The sequence below is a fragment of the Lithobates pipiens genome, unplaced genomic scaffold, assembly GCF_037356315.1.
Source record: "Lithobates pipiens isolate NorthernLeopardFrog02 unplaced genomic scaffold, aLitPip1_a1.2 Scaffold_25, whole genome shotgun sequence".
Classification (NCBI taxonomy): Eukaryota; Metazoa; Chordata; class Amphibia; order Anura; family Ranidae; genus Lithobates; species Lithobates pipiens.
In genome coordinates this window covers 103,116,587-103,140,585 of record NW_027507787.1, presented here as the reverse complement: position 1 = coordinate 103,140,585, position 23,999 = coordinate 103,116,587, and the positions used below count along the sequence as shown (strand labels likewise).

At 48.1% G+C, this 23,999-nt stretch overlaps 6 pseudogenes; 2 read left to right on the top strand and 4 right to left on the bottom strand.

The window, feature by feature from the left end:
- Nucleotides 1-5,966: 5,966 nt before the first annotated feature.
- Nucleotides 5,967-6,085, bottom strand: LOC143932090 (5S ribosomal RNA; annotated as a pseudogene).
- Nucleotides 6,086-6,143: 58 nt separating this feature from the next.
- Nucleotides 6,144-6,263, bottom strand: LOC143931510 (5S ribosomal RNA; annotated as a pseudogene).
- A 95-nt stretch (nucleotides 6,264-6,358) lies between these two features.
- On the bottom strand, nucleotides 6,359-6,477 carry LOC143931384 (5S ribosomal RNA; annotated as a pseudogene).
- A 3,734-nt stretch (nucleotides 6,478-10,211) lies between these two features.
- Nucleotides 10,212-10,330, bottom strand: LOC143931559 (5S ribosomal RNA; annotated as a pseudogene).
- A 10,491-nt stretch (nucleotides 10,331-20,821) lies between these two features.
- LOC143931382 (5S ribosomal RNA) lies at nucleotides 20,822-20,940 on the top strand (annotated as a pseudogene).
- A 92-nt stretch (nucleotides 20,941-21,032) lies between these two features.
- On the top strand, nucleotides 21,033-21,152 carry LOC143931508 (5S ribosomal RNA; annotated as a pseudogene).
- The last annotated feature ends 2,847 nt before the right edge of the window (nucleotides 21,153-23,999 follow it).

Sequence of the window (23,999 nt, the reverse complement as noted above, 5' to 3'; positions counted from 1 at the left end):
CTATTTTGTATAGTTGTAGTTCTCCACATTAACTGTCACATTGATATCACCACTGACAACACATCACTTTTTAACAGCACCAAAATATGAAAAAAGCACTTTACATGTTTCAGAAGTAGTTGCATTAGCAAAAAATAAAGTCCTGTCTTCTTTACACGCTAGCTTTTCTGTATACATTAATCTCTCTGTGTACACCAGCCACTCAATATAGACTGTCTTCTGTATACACGTGCCCGTAATCTATATACACTAGCCTGCCTTATTTTTACAATAGTTTCGGTGTCCCAGCCTCTCTGCATACACTAGCCTGTCTTTGGTACAAATTAGCTTCTCTGTAGCCGGTCTTCTGTATACACGAGCTTCACTGTCTACTCTTGGTTGTCTTTTGTATACACTAGCATCTCTTTATACATTAGCTCTCTGTATACCCAAGCTTCTCTGTATACACTAGTCCACCGGTATACACTAGCAAGTCTGCATACACTAGCCTCTCTTTGTAACCCAACTTCTCTCTCTGTATACCTTAGCCTCCATCTCTGCATACCCAGGACGTTCTTCTCTATAATCTAGCCTATGTGTATACACTAGCCAGTCTTCTGTAGACATTAGCCTCCCTGTATAAACTAGCTGGTCTACTGTATACACTAGTCCGTCTGTATACACTAGCAAGCCTGCATACACTAGCCTCACTGTGTAACCCAGCCTCCATCTCTGCATACCCAGGACGTTCTTCTGTATAATCTAGCCTATCTGTATAATCTAGCCGATCTGTATACACTATCCTGTCTTTTGTACACATTTGTCAATCTGTATAAACTATAAACACTAGTCCGCCTGTATACACTAGCAAGTATGCATACTCTAGCCTCTCTCTCTGTATACCCTAGCCTCCACATCTCTGCATACCCAGGACGTTCTTCTGTATAATCTAGCCTATCTGTATACACTAGCCTGTCTTTTGTACACATTAGCCTCTCAGTATAAACTAGCCGGTCCTCTGTATACACTAGTCCGTCTGTATACACTAGCAAGTCTGTGTAACCAAGCCTCTCTCTCTGCATACCCTAGCCTCCATCTCTTGCATAACCAGGACCTTCTTCTGTATAATCTAGCCTATCTGTATACACTAGCCTGTCTTTTGTACACATTAGCCTCTCTGTATAAACTAGCCGGTCTACTGTATACACTAGTCCATCTGTAAACACTAGCAAGTCTGCATACTCCTGCCTCTCTGTGTAACCCAGCCTATCTCTCTCTCTCTCTCTGTATACCCTAGCCTCCATCTCTGCATACCCAGGACGTTCTTCTGTATAATCTAGCCTATCTGTATAAACTAGCCTGTCTTTTGTACACATTAGCCTCTCTGTATAAACTAGCTGGTCTTCTGTATATACTAGTCCGTCTGTATACACTAGCAAGTCTGCATACTCTAGCCTCTCTGTGTAACACAGTCTCTCTCTCTGTATACCCTAGCCTCCATCTCTGCATACCCAGGACGTTCTTCTGTATAATCTAGCCTATCTATATACACTAGCCTGTGTTTTGTACACTTTAGCCTCTCTGTATAAACTAGCCCGTCTTCTGCATACACGAGTTTCTCTGTATACCCTTGGATGTCTTTTGTATACACTAGCTGCTCTTTATACATTAGCTCTCTGTATACCCAAGCCTCTCTGTATACACTCGTCCGTCTGTATACACTAGCAAGTCTGCATACACCAGCCTCTCTGTGTAACCCAGCCTCTCTCTCTGCATACCCAAGATGTTCTTCTCTATAATCTAGCCTATTTGTATACACTAGCCTGTCTTTTGCACACATTAGCCTCCCTATATAAACTAGCCGGTCTTCTGTATACACTAGTCCGTCTGTATACACTAGCAAGTATGCATACTCTAGCCTCTCTCTCTGTATACCATATCCTCCATCTCTGCATACCCAGGACCTTCTTCTGTATAATCTAGCCTATCTGTATACACTAGTGTATACAGACAGACTAGTGTAGGACCAACTAATGTGTACAAAAGACAGGCTAATGTATACAGATAGGCTAGATTATACAGAAGAACGTCCTGGGTATGCAGAGCGCTCAGCTTCAAGGTATGGCCAACGTGAGTAATATGAGGGACACTCCTCACCCCCGCCCCCACTTACCAGATCTGACTTTCATCCCCTTGCCCTCTCTGCCCCGGTCATCTGGTGGCAGTTTTATGCACTCCCTGGCCCCCACCCATTCATAATCCTTACCGACCTTTACTTCCGCTGCTCACAGGAACACACTGGATGACTTGTCTAATTAACCAACTTGTACAAGACACCGCTATCCTCCTGTCTGACACCGGTCCCCCTTGGAGGCTTTACCCCTCACTGTTTGGGTGGTCCCTGCCTCTCCCTGGATGCTCCACATATACCACAACGACATTGTCAGAGGGGCACCACTTGACAGGACACAGGGCTGTCATGCCGGTGGCATCTCCCATTGGAGGAAGGGATGATGGCCCCAACCCCTTGGCAGCAGGTTCTTTCATGTACAGACCAGGGCGGCTCATCTTCCCTTCTGGAGTCTTGACCTTAGATGGGGGAGTTGCACTTTGGGGGGTCTGAGTGATACCTAGTGCACTGTACTGGAAGGGCTAGACATTCCCGCATATGTGTCCCCTCCCCCTGGTTGCGCCCCTCGCCCCCCCCTCTGGCTCCCACCTACTCTTTGCCGACATTGCCTTCTGCAGCTTTCGGGGACCCTGATGACTTATTTATTGAGCCTATTGGTACAAGACACTGCTTCCCTCCAGTGTGACTCTGGACCCCCCTGGAGGATTTACCCCTTACTGGATGCTCTACACAGCCCCCGATGGCGATGCAGGAGAGACACTAATTGGCGGGCCCCAGGACTGCTGCTCGGATGAAGTCTCCCGTTGGATGGAGGGATGGTGGCCCCAGCCATTTGCCTGACGGATTTTCCATGCACCGACCAGGGCTGCTCCTCTTTCATCTTGATGTGGTGACCATGGAGGGGAGGAGTTGAAATTTATGGGGTCCGGGTGTTTGCTGGTGGGAGTGCGCTAAAGGACTTGACATATCCGCATGTTTGTCCCCTCTCCCCTGTTTCCCCCCTCCCTTTCCCCCCCTTCCCACCCTTCCCTCCTTTACCTCCCCCTTTCCCCCCTTTCACTCCCCCTTTCCCCCCTTCCACTCCCCCCTCCCCCCCTTCCCTGCCCCTTTTCCCCCCGGGGCGTGGGCGGGGGAGAGGGGGTAAGGAGCGGACAATCTGCCAAAGGGAGAAATGCATTTGTTCGGTGACTGCATGTACTTTAGGGGTATGGGACGGGGGTCGTGGATCCCATTCTGTGATGCCTTTTCTGTTGCTACGGGCTCCCTCATGCATGCCTATGTTTAGGGCGAGCCGAGGAGACCCCTCAGTGCTGACAGTTATATGCTCTACCTCTGTTTTGGTTATACTATTGTTTTTTGGTTCTATGATGTTACTGATTGTCTTTTATTTGCATACTGGTATCAGACGTGACATTTACCACTGCCGGGACTGGGGGGACTAGGATTCGGGGGCTCCCTCTTGACCTGTCTACCCACCAACCCAAGTAGGACAGCGCTTTAAACCCAGTGTACATCTGGTAAGCGCTATAGCATAATTGTGCTGTTTTAGTATACCCTTCCTGTACTGTTGAGTGCGGACAACCCTTAATTTCCCTCTCCCCCTGGGGTTGAAGTGCCCAGCCTTTTTTTCCCTTTATCTTTCCTTCCATTTGCCCTTCCTTTCTCCCCCTTAGTTCCCGCCATGCATTACCTACCCAAAACCTACCTTGGTTCAACTTTCTTTGCTTTTCTCTGACGTCCCCCTCCCCCTCCCAGAGGAGCGATGGCAGACTCAGTCAAGGTCACCTCTCTAAACGTTAAGGGACTGAACTCCCCTGAAAAACGGTGGATCCTCCTGTGAGAACTGAAGACTTCCTGTACTGATGTGGCCTTTATACAAGAAACACATTTTAAAAATACTAGCCTCCCCTTTCTATGGTCGAGATCCTTCCCTAAGGTCTACCACTCTACTAACCCCTCCTCTAAGACCAAGGGAGTCTCCATTCTGATCTCTAGCAGGCTCCCCTGGGTTCTCCAGGATTCTTTGGTGGACCCTGGGGGCCGATATCTTTTTCTTAGGGGCCACATTGGAGAGCGCCTTTTTACATTTGCCACTGTGTACGCTCCCAATGATCACCAAGACACGTTCCTCAGAACTACCCTGCACAGATTATGTGACTTTCGGGAGGGCCAGTTGATATTAGGTGGGGACTTTAATGTCCCCTTTCGCCATCGGTTGACACTTCTGCCTCTTTCTCCTCGCTCCTCATTTCCTCTAGAAAGCGGATTACTAAGTGTTTACTGAATGACCAATTAGTTGATGTCTGGCGTCTGCAACACTCTGGGGAAAGGGACTACTCTTTTTGCTCTTCCCCTCACAAATCATACTTGAGGATAGACTTCTTCTTGATTCCACATGACCAACTGCACTTGGTGAGCTCTTCCTCCATCGGCCATATTACTTGGTCCGACCACACTCCTGGGGCGCGTATTGGACTGGAATCGAAACAAACTTTCTAAGTTCACTCCCGAATTCCGCTAAGAAGTGCCATGTGGTGCTATAAGTATTTACCCACAGAATTTATGTCACATCCCACTATAGGGGCTTAGTTGAAAGTCAGTCACCTGATCGCTACCCAAAACACACTCACGTCTTTGACTTCCCCCCTATTCCCTATACGTGGCCATCCAACCTTTGAACTGGGGACCCACTTAGAAATTCCAACCTAGACAATGCGTCTAAATTTGTCATTGATGGAAAATCAACCCTAACAGATCCGACAGGGCTTTTCCAACTGCCTTTTTGGAGAGCGGCGCAACGACATCATTTTCTCCATTCCATCCCCAATCCTCAAACGTTCGCGCGCCCTCAGACGGAGTTTGAGACTCTATGCAGGAGCGAAGGCCCTTTGGCCCACATTCTCTCTCAAACAGATTACCCACACTTAACCTGTCTGTCCAACTGGGAAAAGGACCTTAATTGCTCATTTTCCCCAGCACAGAGACAACTCATTATCACTTTGGCTCTCAAAATGTCGCTGTGCACGAAGATACAGAAGACGAATTTTAAACTTCTCACCAGGTGGTATTTGACACCATCAAAGCTGCAGAAATGTTTCCCCTCTTCCTCGAACATATGCTGGAGGTGTGGAGAAGAAGAGGGCACGTTGCTGCACATTTTTTGGTCCTGCCCCAGCTTGGTGGACTTCTGGACAGAGATCCGATGCATAACACAAAAATTCACAGACTTCTCCATCCAGGAAGAGGCTGCATTCTTTTTCTTGCACCATTCACAGATTCCCATTAAGAAGTACAAAAAAATCAATTTCACGGCATGTGATAAATGCGGCGAAATCCTGCATCCCTCTCTATTGGAAAAAATGTTCCCCCCCTTTCATTACTCAAGAAGAATTTTTTAAACAAACCTGAGACATCTGGAATACCTTTATAATCTTGCTGGAAGGATGCGCCTGCTATCGCCTTAGTGCTCTGAGCTTTCCTTGACTGGCCCCTTGGACATCGTGTCTCGTCCCCTCTTCTCCTTTTCTCATCTTTCAATCCTTCTCTTTTCTGCCTTCCTCCCCTATCTCTCACCCCCTCCACCCCCTCTCTCTTTTGGAAAAAGTGGAAAATTGGGAATGACGGCCCCACACCCCCCTCTGGATGGATTATGCTGGAGGGACCTGGGGTTTGTGTGACCCTAGATCTTGGTACAGTACTTTATCCGTGCCTCGAATCATTGTGATTGATGGAAGGCAGACTCACAGTTGCGAATATACCTGTATCAAGTATTGTTCAGCTGCTTTTTGCTCTGTATTTCTCTGTTGCATTATGTACTTCCCTATTGGATAAAAAATTATATTTGAAAAAAAAAAGAAGCCTACGACACCTGGTATTCCCAGGAGGTCTCCCATCCAGGCATTAACCAGGCCCGCCCCTGCTTAGCCTCCAAGATCAGATGAGATGGAACAGATTCAGGGTGATGTGGCTGTAGGCACTCTCAACTCTCTTGACAAACACTAAGATGGTCACCTTGGAAACAAGCGGAAAAAATAGCCTACGGCATCTGGAAATCCCAGGCGGTCTCCCATCCAGGTACTAAACTGGTCCCAACCCTGCTTAGCCTCTGAGATCAGATGAGATTGGGCTCTTTCAGGGTGGTGTGGCCGTAGGAGATTTCTTCAGGCACTCTCAACCTTGACTAACGCCAATATGGTCACCTTGGGAAACAAACAAAAAAATCAAGTCAACGCCAACAACATGAGAAGAAGTCTACAGCACCTAGTATTCCCAGGTGGTCTCCCATCCAGGTATTAACAAGGCCCGACCCTGTTTAGTCTCTGAGATCAGACGAGATCTGGTGCTTTCAGGGTTATGTGGCCATAGGCGAGCTCTTCAGGCACTCTCAACCCTCTTGACAAACACCAAGATGGTCACCTTGGTAAACAAAAAAAAAAAAAAAAAAAGTCAACGCCAACAACATAAAAAGAAGCCTTCAGCACCTAGTATTCCCAGGTGGTCTCCAATCCAGGTACTAGCAAGGCCCGACCCTGTTTAGCCTCTGAGATCAGAGGAGATCGGGCGCTTTCAGGCTTATGTGCCCATAGGCAATCTCTTTGGGCACTCTCAACCCTCTTGACAAATGCCAAGATAGTCACCTTGGGAAACAAGCGAAAAAAAAACAGATCAATGTCAACAACATAAAAAGAAGACTACGGCAGATGGTATTCCAAAGCCATCTCCCATCCAGGGACTAACTAGGCCCAACCCTTCTTAGCCTCAGAGATGAGAAGAGATAGGGCTCTTTCAGGGTGATGCTGCTGTAAGCGAACTCTTTGGGCACTCTCAACCCTCTTGACAAATGCCAAGATGGTCACCTTGGGAAACAAGCGAAAAAAAAAAAACGAATCTTGGACTGTTTCCCCATCACTAATGGGACGAGGCAGGGGTGCCCTCTGTCTCCCCTAATTTTTATTCTGACACTGGAACCACTTATGTGTCACGTTCGGAATGACCCGAATATTACTGCCATATCCAAACCCTCAGCACACCACAAAATTGCGGCGTGCGCTGACAATCTAATTTTTTTCGTCTCCAATCCACACATTTCGCTTCCCAATATACTCGCGGCTCTCCGGCGATACGGCAGCCTATCAAACAATAAAATCAACTGCACCGTCGGCTGTATTGAATATATCGGTCCCGGATGGTGAGGCCAAGAGGCTACGCTCCGCTTTTCCATTCTACTGAGCTGAAAAATCTATACGTTACCTGGGCGTTGACATCGCAGCGGATTTGGCGCAATTGTACCCGCTTAATTTTGTCCCTCTCCTGAATAGACTGAAATCTGATTTGGGAAACTGGCATGCTTTAAAACTGACCTGGTTCGGGCGCTGTAATGCATTCAAAATGACAGCCCTCCCGCGGATCTTATACTTGTTCCAGACATTACCGATCCGGTTACCCACAATTTTTTTCAGACAACTGCAGGTGCTGCTCCGGGACTTTATTTGGGCGCACAAACCGCCCAGAGCCCGTTTGCAATTGCTTGCCAGACCAAAGGACAAGGGGGGTCTGGGTCTCCCAGATCTCAGACAATACTACAGAGTGACTCTGCTAGCGAGAGTCGTTGATTGGCATTGTAATGGCCCACACAAGCAGTGGGTGGAGATGGAGATTGAGGATGGATCCATTCCCCTATTGACCTCCCCGTGGCTCCTGTCTTCCCTACCAAAAGACCTCAGAGATCACCCCGTAGTGGGAGCTACGTTGGCTGTTGTGCGGAGGTTGTTCCGCTGCACACACATTGCTCCCCTGCCGTCACCAATGACTCCGGTTATAGGTAATCCAGACTTCCCACCGGGATTTACCAACAAGAAACTGCGACAGTTGACAGTGGTGGGGAAACAGCCTCTGGGAGAGGTGTGGTCCTCGGGAGGGCTCCCGACCACGCAAACTGTCGCCGAGCTTTCTGACCCTCCGCTTGACTTGTTTAGTGCTTATCAACTTTGTCCCTTTCTTCTGGCCATACAAAGGGCCCCCTACACTCCTAGAGACCTGACGCCCTATGAATCCATATGTCACAAAAAGGAACCTGTGCGACACACCCTCTCCCTCCTGTACAACCTATTAAGTAGTCAGGAGGAGGAGTCGACCCCACCATTTATCCACAAATGGGAGAGGGACTTTGGCATCACATTTACCCCACAACAGATAGGGAAGATCCTGACATTAGTACATAAAGCTTCCATCGCAAACCAATATCAAGAATCAGGATACAAGATAGTCTCACGCTGGTGTAGAGTCCCATATCTTCTGAATAAAATGAATAGATCGATCCCAGATGTTTGTTGGAGGTGCAATTCAGATACGGGGACCATGGGACACATTTTCTGGGCATGCCCGGCCTTGACGAACTTTTGGGTGGAGGTGACCGGGACGATAAAAACTCTCAGAAATGTAGATATCGCAGACAACCCAGCAGCGTGCCTTCTACACTTGACCGACCAGCCTGAGCCCCCATCCAAGGTGCTGTGGTATTCCAAAGTCAATCATATTCTCCGGATGGAAGAATTGACCGCCACCCTTCACAACACTGAAGAGGCATTTAGTGTTACATGGAGGCCCTGCAGGTATTTTACTGGTACTTGAGACTACATTCGGGAGGTGAGCAGCGCCCCTGTCCCAGAAAAAGACTGAACATCTAACGTTTACCTACGTAGGCCATGTCTGCCCTGGGTGGCATTCCCCCCCCCCTCCCTTTTTGTCTTTATTTTTCTTTTTTTCCCCGCCGCCATCCCCCCCCTCCTCTCTCTCCGTCTTTGCACTCTCTTCTTCCCCCGTCCTCCCTTTTGACTATGCCTTGTCTCCTTACTAGCCTTTGGGACCCAGAAGAACCCCAGGGTTCTGGACACGACCGGCTCATATTTTTCTCTGGTTCACATAGGTCATGATAAGCTGGCTCGCTGTGGTCCCAGTTGTTCTCCATGATTACATTTGTCCGAACGGAGCTGCATTAGTTATACTGTACTACATGTCGGAGGTGGGGTTTCTCTCTTTTCTGCATGAAACTCTAGGACTCCCCTCTGAGAACCCAGAGTTATTTTGCTTCCTATTTTTTGTTACCATGTAATTGTGACCCTGGGTCATGCTGTATGGTTGACTGTTATATTTATGTTGTTCTACTTATACTTAATAAAAGAATAAAACAATAAAAAAAAATAAGTCAATGCCAACAACTTAAAAAAAAGCCTATGGCATCGAGAAATCCCAGGCGGTCTCCCATCCAGGTACTAACCAGGTCCCAACCCTGCATAGCCTCTGAGATCAAATGAGATTTGGCTCTTTCAGGGTGATGCAGCCATAGTAGATTTTTTCAGGCACGCTCAACCCTCTTGACAAACGCCAAGATGGTCACCTTGGGAAACAAACAAAAAAAACAAGTCAACGCCAACAACATAAAAAGAAGCCTACCGCACCTAGTATTTCCAGGCGGTCTCCCATCCAGGTATTAACAAGGCGCGACCCTTTCTAGCCTCTGAGATCAGCGGAGATTGGGCGCTTTCAGGGTGATGTGCCCATAGGAAATCTCTTTGGGCACTCTCATCCCTCTTGAAAAGTGCCAAGATAGTCACCCTGGGAAACAAGCGAAAAAAAACAGGTCAACGCCAACAACATAAAAAGAAGAATACGGCACCTGGTATTCCAAGGCCATCTCCCATTCAAGTACTAACTAGGCCCAACCCTTCTTAGCCTCTGAGATCAGAAGAGATAGGGTGCTTTCAGGGTGATGCGGCTGTAAGCGATCTCTTTAGGCACTCTCAACCCTCTTGACAAATGCCAAGATAGTCACCTTGAGATACAAGCGAAAAAAAACAGGTCAATGTCAACAACATAAAAAGAAGAATACGGCACCTGGTATTCCAACGCCATCTCCCATCCAGGTACTAACTAGGCCCAACCCTTCTTAGCCTCAGAGAAGAGAAGAGATAGGGCTCTTTCAGGGTGATGCTGCTGTAAGCGATCTCTTTGGGCACTCTCAACCCTCTTGACAAATGCCAAGATGGTCACCTTGGGAAACAAGCAAAAAAAAAAATGAATCAACGCCAACAACATAAAAAGAAGCCTACAATCACTGGTATTTCCAGGTGGTCTCCCATCCAGGTACTAACCAGGCCCGACTCTTCTTAGCCTCCAAAATCACATGAGATTGGGTGCTTTCAGAGTGATGTGGCCATAGGCAATCTCTTCAGGCACTCTCAACCCTCTTGACAAACACCAAGATGGTCACTTTGGGAAACAAGCAAAAAAAAACAGGTCAACGTCAACAACATAAAAAGAAGTCTATGACACCTGGTATTCCCAGGCAGTCTCCCATCCAGGTACTAACAAGGCCCGACTCTTCTTAGCCTCCAACATCAAACGAGATCGGGTGCTTTCAGGGTGATGTGCCCATAGGCAATCTCTTCAGGCACTTTGACAATCGCCAAGATTGTCACCTTGGGAAACAAGCAAAAAAAATAAAAATAAGTCGGAAGCTAGAGACAATACGGCCCGAGTCCTCAATTTAATCCATGCGGCGCATGTACAGGGAAGGCCCTTGCTTATGTTGTCAACGGACGCGGAGAAGGCCTTTGACAGGGTGGCCTGGCACTTTATGCAGGCCACCCTGGAACATATAGATAGGTCTTGGCCCCAACATGATGATGTCGCTTTACTCCACACCGTCGGCAGCGGTACGGGTGAACGAGTGGTGCTCGGACTCTTTCCCCATCACTAATGGGATGAGGCAGGGGTGCCATCTGTCTCCCCTAATTTTTATTCTGACACTGGAACCACTTATGTGTCACGTTCGGAATGACCCTAATATTACTGGCATATCCAAACCCTCGGCACACCACAAAATTGCGGCGTACGCTGATGTTATAATTTTTTCCGTCTCCAATCCACACATTTTGCTTCCCAATATACTTGCGTCTCTCCAGCGATACGGCAGCCTATCAAACTATAAAATCAATTGCGCCAAGTCGGCTGTATTGAATATATCGGTCCCGGATGGTGAGGCCAAGAGGCTCCACTCCGCTTTTCCATTCTACTGGGCTGAAAAATCTATACGTTACCTGGGCGTTGCGGATTTAGCGCAATTGTACCCGCTTAATTTTGTCCCTCTCCTGAATAGACTGAAATCTGATTTGGGAAACTGGCATGCTTTAACACTGACCTGGTTCGGGCGCTGTAATGCATTCAAAATGACGGCCCTCCCGCGGATCTTATACATGTTCCAGACATTACTGATCTGGTTACCCCCAATTTTTTTCAGACAACTGCAGGTGCTGCTCCGGGACTTTATTTGGGCGCGCAAACCGCCCAGAGCCCGTTTGCAATTGCTTGCCAGACCAAAGGACAAGGGGGGTCTGGGTCCCCCAGATCTCAGACAATACTACAGAGTGACTCTGCTAGCGAGAGTCGTTGATTGGCATTGTAATGGCCCACACAAGCAGTGGGTGGAGATGGAGATTGAGGATGGATCCATTCCCCTATTGACCTCCCCGTGGCTCCTGTCCACCCTACCAAAAGACCTCAGAGGTCACCCCGTAGTGGGAGCTATGTTGGCTGTTGTGCGGAGGTTGTTCCGCTGCACACACATTGCTCCCCTGCTGTCACCAATGACTCCGGTTATAGGTAATTCAGACTTCCCACCGGGATTTACCAACAAGAAACTGCAACAGTTGACAGTGGTGGGGAAACAGCGTCTGGGAGAGGTGTGGCCCTCGGGAGGGCTCCCGACCACGCAAACTGTCGCCGAGCTTCTGACCCTCCGCTTGACTTGTTTAGTGCTTATCAACTTCGTCACTTTCTTCTGGCCATACAAAGGGCCCCCTACACTCCTAGAGACCTGACGCCCTATGAATTAATCTGTCACAAAAGGGAACCTGTGCGACACACCCTCTCCCTCCTGTACAACCTATTAAGTAGTCAGGAGGAGGAGTCGACCCCCACCATTTATCCACAAATGGGAGAGGGACTTAGGCATCATATTTACCCCACAACAGATAGGGAAGATCCTGACCTTAGTACATAAAGCTTCCATCGCAAACCAATATCAAGAATAAGGATACAAGATAGTCTCACGCTGGTATAGCCTCTATATACCACAGCCTGTCTTCTGTATACGCTAGACTGTAAAAACCAGCTAGAATACACCAGCCTGTCTTCTGTACCCACTAGAATCTCTGTATACACTACCCAGTCTTCTGTATACACTGTCAACTTGGATGTATACCCAAGCCTGTCTTCTGTATACACTAGTCTCTCTATATGCACTTTCCTTTCTGTATACTCTCGACCCTCTCTATACATTAACCTCTCAATATACACTAACATGTTTGCATATACTAGCCTCTCTTTAAATTAGCCTCTCTGTGTACCCCAGCCTCACTGTTTACTCTAGCATCTCTATATACTCAAGCCTATCTACATAAACGAGTCTGTATTCTGTATTCACTAGCCTTTCTTCTGTATGCTGTAGTCTTCTATATATACCAGCTTCTCTGTACACCCTTGCATCTCTGTAAACACTGTGTAAACTAGCCAGTCTTATGTATACACTCGCCGACTGTATACACTAGACTCTCTGAATACACTAAACTCTCTGTATACCACAACCTGTCTTCTGTATACACTAGACTGTAAAAACTAGCTAGAATACACCAGCCTGTCTTCTGTACCCACTAGACTCTCTGTATACACTACCCAGTCTTCTGTATAGAATGTCAGCTTTGATGTATACCCAAGCCTGTCTTCTGTATACACTAGCTTCTCTATATGCACTGTCCTTTCTGTATACACTCGACTCTCTCTATACACTAACCTCTCTATATACACTAACATCTTTGTATATACTAGCCTCTCTTTAAACTAGCCTCTCTGTGTACCCCAGCCTCACTGTTTACTCTAGCATCTCTGTATACTCAAGCCTATCTACATACACGAGTCTGTATTCTGTATTCACTAGCCTTTCTTCTGTATGGTGTAGTCTTCTATATATACCAGCTTCTCTGTACACCCTAGCACTGTAACAGTGCTAGGTTCCTGTATTACAGAAACAGAACACCAGCAATAAGGTGTATACTGTGCAGGAGGCACACAACACCCACTCTAACTTGTGCACTGCAGATGCATGTATTGCAGAAATTGAACACCAGTAATAAAGGGTAGCTTCAGGTGTGTACTGTGCAGGAGGCACATAACACCCACTGTAACAGTGCTAGGTTCCCAAGCAGTAAAGACACTGTCCCTGCCTATCGTCCTCTTTCCCTGACCACCGCAACACACTATACATGGCCGCCGCGCTGGCGGCCTTATCTAGTGTGGGGTGTGTACTAAACCCCCCTGAGCTATAATTGGCCACAGGAATCCTGCCTGTGGTGAATTGTGGCTCTCCTCACAGAGGATGTCACATCTGTTCTTATTATATAGAACCTATTATGCTCCTTGTAAACTTTTTCAGTTTGGCCGAACGGCCGCACGCAAGTTGCCCCCGGTGCGGGAACATGGGGGGAGACATGATGCACATGTTTTGGAGATGCCCGAAGTTGATCCGCTACTGGACAGAGGTGACAGGAACCATTGATCGGGTGTTTGGAACCTCCACCGGGATGGAGGCGAAGTATTGTCTCCTGGGATTAGTTGAAGGAGTTGGAAACCCAGGAAGCAGCCAGATGGCAGTTCTGAGTTGCCTATTTCAGGCAAGGAAACTGATTGCCCAACCCTGCTTAGCCTCCAATGTTGGCAATGACTTGGTTTTTTTCGCTTGTTTCCCAAGATGACCATGTTGGCGTTTGTCAAGATGGTTGAGAGTGCCCGAAGAGATCGCCTATGGCCCCATCACCTTGAAAGTGCCTGATCTTGTCTGATCCCGGAGGCTAAGCATTGTCGGGCCTGATTAGTAACTGGATGGGAGACCAACTAGGAATACCAGGTGCCGTAGCATTCTTTTTATTTTGTTGGCGTTGACATGTTTTTTTTTTTCCGCTTGTTTCCCAAGGTGATCATCTTGACATTTGTCAAGAGGGCTGAGAGAGCCCAAAGAAATCTCCTACAGCCACATCCCCCTGAAAGCGCCCGATCTCATCTGATCTCAGAGGCTAAGCAGGGTCCGGCCTGGATAGTACCTAATTACAGGTGCCATAGGAATCTTTTTATATTGTTGGCTTTGACTTGTTTTTCTTTCGCTTGTTTCCCAAGGTGACCATTTTAGCATCAGTCAAGAGTTTTGAGTATGTCCCGAAGCGTTCGCCTGAGGTCACATCACCCTGAAAGCGCCCAATCTCAGAGGCTAAGCAGGGTCTGGGTCAGATGGGAGACCGCCAGGGTCTATGTTGTTGGCGTTGACCTGTTTTTTTTCACTTGTTTCCCAAGATGACCATCTTGGTATTTGTCAAGAGGGTTGAGAGTGTCTAAATAGAACACCTATGGCCACATCACCCTGAAAGCGCACAATCTCATCTGATCTCGGAGGCCTAGCAGTGTACGGCCTGGTTGAGAGTGCCCAAAGAGATTGCCTATGGGCACATCACCCTGAAAGCGCCCAATCTCCGCTGATCTCAGAGGCTAGAAAGGGTTGTTAATACCTGTATGGGAGACCATCTGTGAATACCAGGTGCCGTAGGCTTCTTTTTATGTTGTTGGCGTTTACCTGTTTATTTTCGCTTGTTTACCAAGGTGACCATCTTGGCGTTTAACAAGAGGGTTGAGAGTGCCCAAAGAGATCACCTACGGCCCCATCACCCTGAAAGCGCCCAATCTCATCTGATCTCAAAGGCTAAACAGTGTCGGGCCTGGTTAGTACCTGGATGGGAGACTGGGAATACCGGATGCCGTAGGATTCTTTTTATGTTGTTGGCTTTGACCTGTTTTTTTTCCCTTGTTTCCCAAGGTGACCATCTTGGCATTTGTCAAGAGGGTTGAGAGTGCACAAAGAAATTGCCTACGGGCACAACACCCTGAAAGAGCCCAATCTCGTTTGGTCTCAGAGCCTAAGCAGGGTTGGTCCTGGTTTGTACCTGGATGGGAGACCGCCTGGGTTTTCCAAATGCCGCAGGCTTCTTTTTATGTTGTTGGCGTTGACTTGTTTTTTTTGTTTGTTTCCCAAGGTAACCATCTTGGCGTTTGTCAAGAGGGTTGAGCATGCATTTGATCTCAGAGGCTAAGCAGGGTTGGGAGCTGGTTAGTACCTGGATGGGAGACCGCCTGGGATTTCTCGATGCCATAGGCTTTAGTTTTAAGTTGTTGGCATTGACTTATTTTTTTTATTTTTATTATTCTTTTATTAAGTAGAACATAAATATAACAGTCAACCATACAGCATGACCCAGGGTCACAATTACATGGTAACAAAAAATAGGCAGCCAAATAACTCTGGGTTCTCAGAGGGGAGTCCTACAGTTTCATGCAGAAAAGAGAAAAACCCCACCTCCGACATGTAGTACAGTAGTACTGAGTAACGGAGTAGTGCAGCTCCGTTGAGACAAATGTAATCATGGAGAACAACTGGGACCACAGCGAGCCAGCTTATCATGACCTACGTGAACCAGAGTAAAATATGAGCCGGTCATGTCCAGAACCCTGGGGTTCTTCTGGGTCACCGAAGGCTAGTAAGGAGACAAGGCATAGTCAAAAGGGAGGACGGGGGAAGAAGAGAGTGCAAAGACGGAGAGAGAGGAGGTGGGGGGATGGCGGCGGGGAAAAAAAGAAAAATAAAGACAAAAAGGGAGGGGGGGAATGCCACCCAGGGCAGACATGGCCTACGTAGGTAAACGTTAGATGTTCAGTCGTTTTCTGGGACAGAGGCACTGCTCACCTCCCGAATGTAGTCTCGAGTACCAGTAAAATACCTCTAGGGCCTCCATGTAACACTAAATGCCTCTTCAGTAATGTGAAGGGTGGCGGTCAATTCTTCCATCCGGAGAATATGATTGACTTTGGAATACCACAGCACCTTGGATGGGGGCTGAGGTTGCCTCCACAGTGCGGGAATGCAGGCCCGGGCGGCGTTCAGGAGTTGCATCGTGAGGGTTTGTTTGTATTTTCGAACAGGCTGTTCGGTCAAGTGTAGAAGGCACGCTGCTGGGAACCCAAAAGTTCCTCAAGGCCGGACATGCCCAGAAAAGGTGTCCCATGGTCCCCGTATCTGAATTTCACCTCCAACAAACATTCGGGATCGATCTATCCATTTTATTCAGAAGGTATGGGACTCTATACCAGAGTGATACTATCTTGTATCCTGATTCTTGATATTGGTTTGCGATGGAAGCTTTATGTACAAAGGTCAGGATCTTCCCTATCTGTTGTGGGGTAAATGTGATACCTAAGTCCCTCTCCCATTTGTGGATAAATGGTGGGGGTCGACTCCTCCTCCTGACTACTCAATAGGTTGTACAGGAGGGAGAGGGTGTGTCGCACAGGTTCCCTTTTGTGACCGATGGATTTATAGGGTGTCAGGTCTCTGGGAGTGTAGGGGGCCCTTTGTATGGCCAGAAGAAAGTGACGAAGTTGATAAGCACTAAACAAGTCAAGCGGAGGGTCAGAAAGCTCGGCGACAGTTTGCGTGGTCGGGAGCCCTCCCGAGGGCCACACCTCTCCCAGACGCTGTTTCCCCACCACTATCAACTGTCGCAGTTTCTTGTTGGTAAATCCCGGTGGGAAGTCTGGATTACCTATAACCGGAGTCATTGGTGACGGCAGGGGAGCAATGTGTGTGCAGCGGAACAACCTCCGCACAACAGCCAACGTAGCTCCCACTATGGGGTGACCTCTGAAGTCTTTTGGTAGGGAGGACAGGAGCCACGGGGAGGTCAATAGGGGAATGGAACCATCCTCAATCACCATCTCCACCCACTGCTTGTGTGGGCCATTACAATGCCAATCAACGACTCTCGCTAGCAGAGTCACGCTGTAGTATTGTCTGAGATCTGGGAGACCCAGACCCCCCTTGTCCTTTGGTCTGGCAAGCAATTGCAAATGGGCTCTGGGCGGTTTACGCGCCTAAATAAAGTCCCGGAGCAGCACCTGCAGTTGTCTGAAAAAAATTGGGGATAACCGGATCGGTAATGTCTGTAACATGTATAAGATCCGCGGGAGGGCCGTCATTTTGAATGCATTACAGCGCCCGAACCAGGTCAGTGTTAAAGCATGCCAGTTTCCCAAATCAGATTTCAGTCTATCCAGGAGAGGGACAAAATTAAGCGGGTACAATTGCGCTAAATCCGCTGCTATGTCAACGCCCAGGTAACGTATAGATTTTTCAGCCCAGTAGAATGGAAAAGCGGAGCGGAGCCTCTTGGCCTCACCACCTGGGACCAATATATTCAATACAGCTGACTTGGCGCAATTGATTTTATAGTTTGATAGGCTGCCGTATCGCTGTAGAGACACAAGTATATTGGGAAGCAAAATGTGTGGATTGGAGACGGAAAAAATTAGATCGTCAGCGTACGCCGCAATTTTGTGGTGTGCCGAGGGCTTGGATATGCCAGTAATATTCGGGTCATTCCAAACGTGACACATAAGTGGTTCCAGTGTCAGAATAAAAATTAGGGGAGACAGAGGGCACCCCTGCCTCATCCCATTAGTGATGGGGAAAGAGTTCGAGCACCACTCGTTCACCCGTACCGCTGCCGACGGCGTGGAGTAAAGCGACATTACCCAGCTCATCATGTTGGGGCCAAGACCTATATGTTCCAGGGTGGTCTGCATAAAGTGCCAGGCCACCCTGTCAAAGGCCTTCTCCGCATCCGTTGTCAACATAAGCAAGGGCCTTCCCTGTACATGCGCCGCATGGATTAAATTGAGGACTCGGGCCGTATTGTCTCTAGCTTCCGACTTATTTTTATTTTTTTTGCTTGTTTCCCAAGGTGACCATCTTGACGTTTGTCAATAGGGTTGAAAGTGCCTGAAGAGATTGCCTACGGGCACATCACCCTGAAAGCACCCAATCTCGTTTGATGTTGGAGGCTAAAAAGAGTCGGGCCTTGTTAGTACCTGGATGGGAGACTGCCTGGGAATACCAGGTGTCATAGACTTCTTTTTATGTTGTTATGTTGTTGGCGTTGACCTGTTTTTTTTTCGCTTGTTTCCCAAAGTGACCATCTTGGTGTTTGTCAAGAGGGTTGAGAATGCCTAAAGAGATAGTAGTCACACAGGGCTCCAATGGCCTCCCCGCCCAAGGCAGACCAGCCAGTGAATCCCACGCCATCTCCTGCTCTAGCTTGACCCATAGCTTCAGTTCCCCATGCCGGTGTCTTATCACATATGGTCCCCCATCGGATAGTGTCCGCTGTGTACTGCGCATGCGCAGTACACAGCAACACAGATTCCGAAAATTGCCGAGCATGAACGCCACCTGCGCACTGAGTCCAGGTTCTATCCCCACTATCCAAGTGGACATAGAGTAAGAATATAAAAGAGCCGAGCGCAGCGAGGCCGAGCCCGAAGCGCGGCGAGCGAAGCTCGCCTGCGAGGGGCCCTCTAATATTCACAACCCTATGTCCGCTTGGATGGTGGGGCTACCACCTCCACTCACCGCGCAGGCGCCGTTCAGCTTCAGAGATTTTCCGAAGCTTCGTCTGCTCCGTACTGCGCATGCGCAGTACGGCGCGGACACTATATCATGGCCGGACAGTATATGGCAGAACATCGGCACCAGTCAACCACCGGTGTCATGTGCGTCGCTGTGTAATATAGAGCAGGGTCCGGGAAGCCAATACCTCCCCGCAATTTCGGTCGCAATAGCATTGCCCTACCAATACGCATATGTTTTCCGCGCCAGAGGAACTTGATAAAGATTGAGCGAACCGCATGAAAGAAAGTCTGGGGTATTTGAGTAGCTTTATGTACTAATGTCAGGATCTTCCCTATCTGTTGTGGGGTAAATGTGATGCCAAAGTCCCTCTCCCATTTGTGGATAAATGGTGGGGTCGACTCCTCCTCCTGACTACTTAATAGGTTGTAGAGGAGGGAGAGGGTGTGTCGCACAGGTTCCTTTTTGTGACAGATGGATTCATAGGGCGTCAGGTCTCTAGGAGTGTAGGGGGCCCTTTGTATGGCCAGAAGAAAGTGACGAAGTTGATAAGCATTAAACAAGTCAAGCGGAGGGTCAGAAAGCTCGGCGACAGTTTGCGTGGTCGGGAGCCCTCCCGAGGGCCACACGTCTCCCAGACGCTGTTTCCCCACCACTGTCAACTGTCGCAGTTTCTTGTTGGTAAATCCCGGTGGGAAGTCTGGATTACCTATAACCGGAGACATTGGTGACGGCAGGGGAGCAATGTGTGTGCAGCGGAACAACCTCCGCACAACAGCCAACGTAGCTCCCACTACGGGGTGATCTCTGAGATCTCTGTATTGTTTCAGATCTGGGAGACCCAGACCCCCCTTGTCCTTTGGTCTGGCAAGCAATTGCAAACGGGCTCTGGGCGGTTTGCGCACCCAAATAAAGTCCCGGAGCAGCACCTGCAGTTGTCTGAAAAAAATTGGGGGTAACCAGATCGGTAATGTCTGGAACAAGTATAAGATCCACGGGAGGGCCGTCATTTTGAATGCATTACAGCGCCCGAACCAGGTCAGTGTTAAAGCATGCCAGTTTCCCAAATCAGATTTCAGTCTATTCAGGAGAGGGACAAAATTAAGCGGGTACAATTGCGCCAAATCCGCTGCGATGTCAACGCCCAGGTAACGTATAGATTTTTCAGCTCAGTGGAAAAGCGGAGCGTAGCCTCTTGGCCTCACCATCCGGGACCGATATATTCAATACAGCCGACGGTGCAACTGATTTTATAGTTTGATAGGCTGCCGTATCGCCGGAGAGCCGTGAGTATATTGGGAAGCGAAATGTGTGGATTGGAGACGAAAAAAATTAGATCGTCAGCGTACGCCGCAATTTTGTGGTGTGCCGAGGGTTTGGATATGCCAGTAATATTCGGGTCATTCTGAACGTGACACATAAGTGGTTCCAGTGTCAGAATAAAAATTAGGGGAGACAGAGGGCTCCCCTGCCTCGTCCCATTAGTGATGGGGAAAGAGTCCGAGCACTCTGAAAGCACCCAATCTCATCTGATCTTGGAGGCTAAGAAGAGTCAGGCCTAGTTAGTACCTGGATGGGAGACCACCTGGCAATACCAGTTATTGTAGGCTTCTTTTTATGTTGTTGGCGTTGATTCATTTTTTTTTTTTCGCTTGTTTCCCAAGATGACCATCTTGGCATTTGTCAAGAGGGTTGAGAGTGCCCAAAGAGTTCGCTTACAGCAGCATCACCCTGAAAGAGCCCTATCTCTTCTCATCTCTGAGGCTAAGAAGGGTTGGGCCTAGTTAGTTCCTGGATGGGAGATGGCTTTGGAATACCAGGTGCTGTAGTCTTCTTTTTATGTTGTTGACATTGACCTGTTTTTTTTTCGCTTGTTTCCCAAGGTGACTATCTTGGCATTTGTCAAGAGGGTTGAGAGTGCCCAAAGAGATGCCTATGGGCACATAAGCCTGAAAGTGCCCGATCTCCTCTGATCTCAGAGGCTAAACAGGGTCGGGCCTTGCTAGTACCTGGATTGGAGACCACCTGGGAATACTAGGTGCTGAAGGCTTTTTTTTATGTTGTTGGCGTTGACTTGTTTTTTTTTTTTTGTTTGTTTACCAAGGTGACCATCTTGGTGTTTGTCAAGAGGGTTGAGAGTGCCTGAAGAGCTCGCCTATGGCCACATAACCCTGAAAGCACCAGATCTCGTCTGATCTCAGAGACTAAACAGGGTCGGGCCTTGTTAATACCTGGATGGGAGACCACCTGGGAATACTAGGTGCTGTAGACTTCTTCTCATGTTGTTGGCGTTGACTTTTTTTTGTTTGTTTCCCAAGGTGATCATATTGGCGTTAGTCAAGGTTGAGAGTGCCTGAAGAAATCTCCTACGGCCACACCACCCTGAAAGAGCCCAATCTCATCTGATCTCAGAGGCTAAGCAGGGTTGGGACCAGTTTAGTACCTGGATGGGAGACCGCCTGGGATTTCCAGATGCCGTAGGCTTCTTTTTATGTTGTTGCCGTTGACCTTTTTTTTTCCGCTTGTTTCCAAGGTGACCATCTTGGTGTTTGTCAAGAGAGTTGAGAGTGCCTGAAGATATTGGCTACGGCCACATCACCCTGAATCTGTTCCATCTCGTCTGATCTTGGAGGCTAAGCAGGGTCGGGCCTGGTAAATGTCTGGAAGGGAGACCGCGTGGGAATACCAGGTGTCATAGGCTTCTTTTTTTTTTAAATATAATTTTTTCTCCAAATAGGGGAAGACGGTCCCCCGAGTACTTGATACAGGTATATTCGCAACTGTGAGTCTGCCTTCCATCAATCACAATGATTCGAGGCATGGATAAAGTACTGTACCAAGATCCAGGGTCACACAAACCCCAGGTCCCTCCGGCATAATCCATCCAGAGGGGGGTGTGGGGCCGTCATTCCCAATTTTCCACTCTTTCCAAAAGAGAGGAGGGGGTGAGAGATAGGGGAGGAAGGCAGAAAAGAGAAGGGTTGAAAGATCAGAAAAGGAGAAGAGGGGGCGAGACACGATGGCAGCCACTGTCCAAGGGGCCAGTCAAGGAAAGCTCAGAGCACTAAGGCGATAGCAGGCGACATCCTTCCAGCGAGAATATAAAGGTATTCCAGATGTCCCAGGTTTGTTTAAAAAATTCTTGTTTACCTTGTGATGTGAGGATCAAGACCTCCATTTTTTTTTATGTCCTCTATTTTCCTAAGCCAGTGAGTAATGAAAGGGGTGGAACATTTTTTCCAATAGAGAGGGATGCAGGATTTCGCCGCATTTATCACATGCCGTAAAATTGATTTTTTTGTACTTCTTAATGGGAATCTGTGAATGGTGCAAGAGAAAGAATGCAGCCTCTTCCTGGATGGAGAAGTCTGTGAATTTTTGTGTTTTGCATCGGATCTCTGTCCAGAAGTCCACCAAGCTGGGGCAGGACCAAAAAATGTGCAGCAACGTGCCCTCTTCTTCGCCACACCTCCAGCATATGTTCGAAGAAGAGGGGAAACATTTCTGCAGCTTTGATGGTGTCAAATACCACCTGGTGAGAAGTTTAAAATTCGTCTCCTGTATCTTCGTGCACAGCGACATTTTGAGAGCCAAAGTGATAATGCGTTGTCTCTGTGCTGGGGAAAATTAGCAATTAAGGTCCTTTTCCCAGTTGGACAGACAGGTTAAGTGTGGGTAATCTGTTCGAGAGAGAATGTGGGCCAAAGGGCCTTCGCTCCTGCATAGAGTCTCAAACTCCGTCTGAGGGCGGGCGAACGTTTGAGGATTGGGGATGGAATGGAGAAAATGATGTTGTTGCGCCGCTCTCCAAAAAGGCAGTTGTAAAAGCCCTGTCGGATCTGTTAGGGTTGAGAAAGAAGGCCATTTTCCTTTAATGACGAATTTAGACGCATTGTCTAGGTTGGAATTTCTAAGTGGGTCCCCAGTTCAAAGGTTGGATGGCCACGTATAGGGAATAGGGGGGAAGCCAAAGACGTGAGTGTGTTTTGGGTAGCGATCAGGTGACTGACTTTAAACTGAGCCCCTATAGTGGGATGTGACATAAATTCTGTGGGTAAATACTTATAGCACCACATGGCGCTTCTTTTTTTTTTTTTTTTAACAGCACAAGTTTATTGAACAACTCAGTTATAACAAGATATTACAGTAGGTACAAACATTAGCCTCTTCATAGGTGACGGACAGTAATACATCTTACATTAAGGAAAATTCCTGACAATGATAGTATAGACTCCAATATAGCTCACTCCACACACGTATGCAGATTTTCCACCCACCTATCCCATATTTTGTGGTATTTGGCTGGACACCCACGATTTCTATACACCAGTTTAATCAAGGGTAGCTTACTATTAATGCCCATTACCCATTCCCGCATAGTAGGCATGGTTGGACGCATCCAGTATTTAGCCACAAGCTTTCGTGCGGTAAACAGCGTAGAGTGCAAAAATGTAGCCAAGTATTGATCAACAGAGGTATCAGGAAATATACTAAGTAGGTCAAGTTGAAGGGGTGAACCCATGTGGTCATGTAGAAACCTGACAATCTGCCCCCAATACTCCTGGACCAATGGGCATTGCCAGAGAAGATGGTAGAAAGTACCAGTCGTACAAGAGCAACGGGGACACTTCGGGTTATAGTCAGGATGATACTTAGCTATCCGGATAGGGGTGGGATAGGACCTGTGTATCACATAGTACTGCGTTAGTCGGTCAGGTAGGCTAAGCGAAGCCTGTTGAACGTTCTCAAGGGCATCCTCCCATTCCCCCCCATCAAAGGGACCTATGTCCTCTTCCCATCTCAACCTGGCCCGTTCAGTGGTTTGCGCCACCAAGCGGGCCCGGAGTAGGCCGTATAGAGTCGAGATCAATTTAGCCGGTTCGTCTCCCATAATTACATCTGTCAAAGCCAGCGACTGTACATTCGGAAAGTCCTGAGCAAATTGCGCGTGTCGCAATTGCAAGTAGCGAAAGTGCATATGAGGGGGTATGTTAAATTCCACTTGTAGGGAGGGAAAATCCCTTACGCCCATAGGAGTCACCACCTTATACAGAAAAAGTATCCCTCTAGAAGCCCACAAGTCTACATCTGGTAAGCCAGACAACTCACGAAGCAGGGGGTTGCGCCATAGCAGTGTATGTGAGTGGTAATAGTCAGCTCCCAGTAATCTAAGGGCTAGTTTCCGAATACTCCGGTGGTGTGGCAGGATCCGGGACCGGGCATCCCTAACCCCACCACCCCGAAAAATCATCTGAAGGGGAGTATCAACAAGGGATTCAGCCCCCCCGCCCACCAAGGCCTGATATCTGTGACTATCCGCTCTATGGAGGT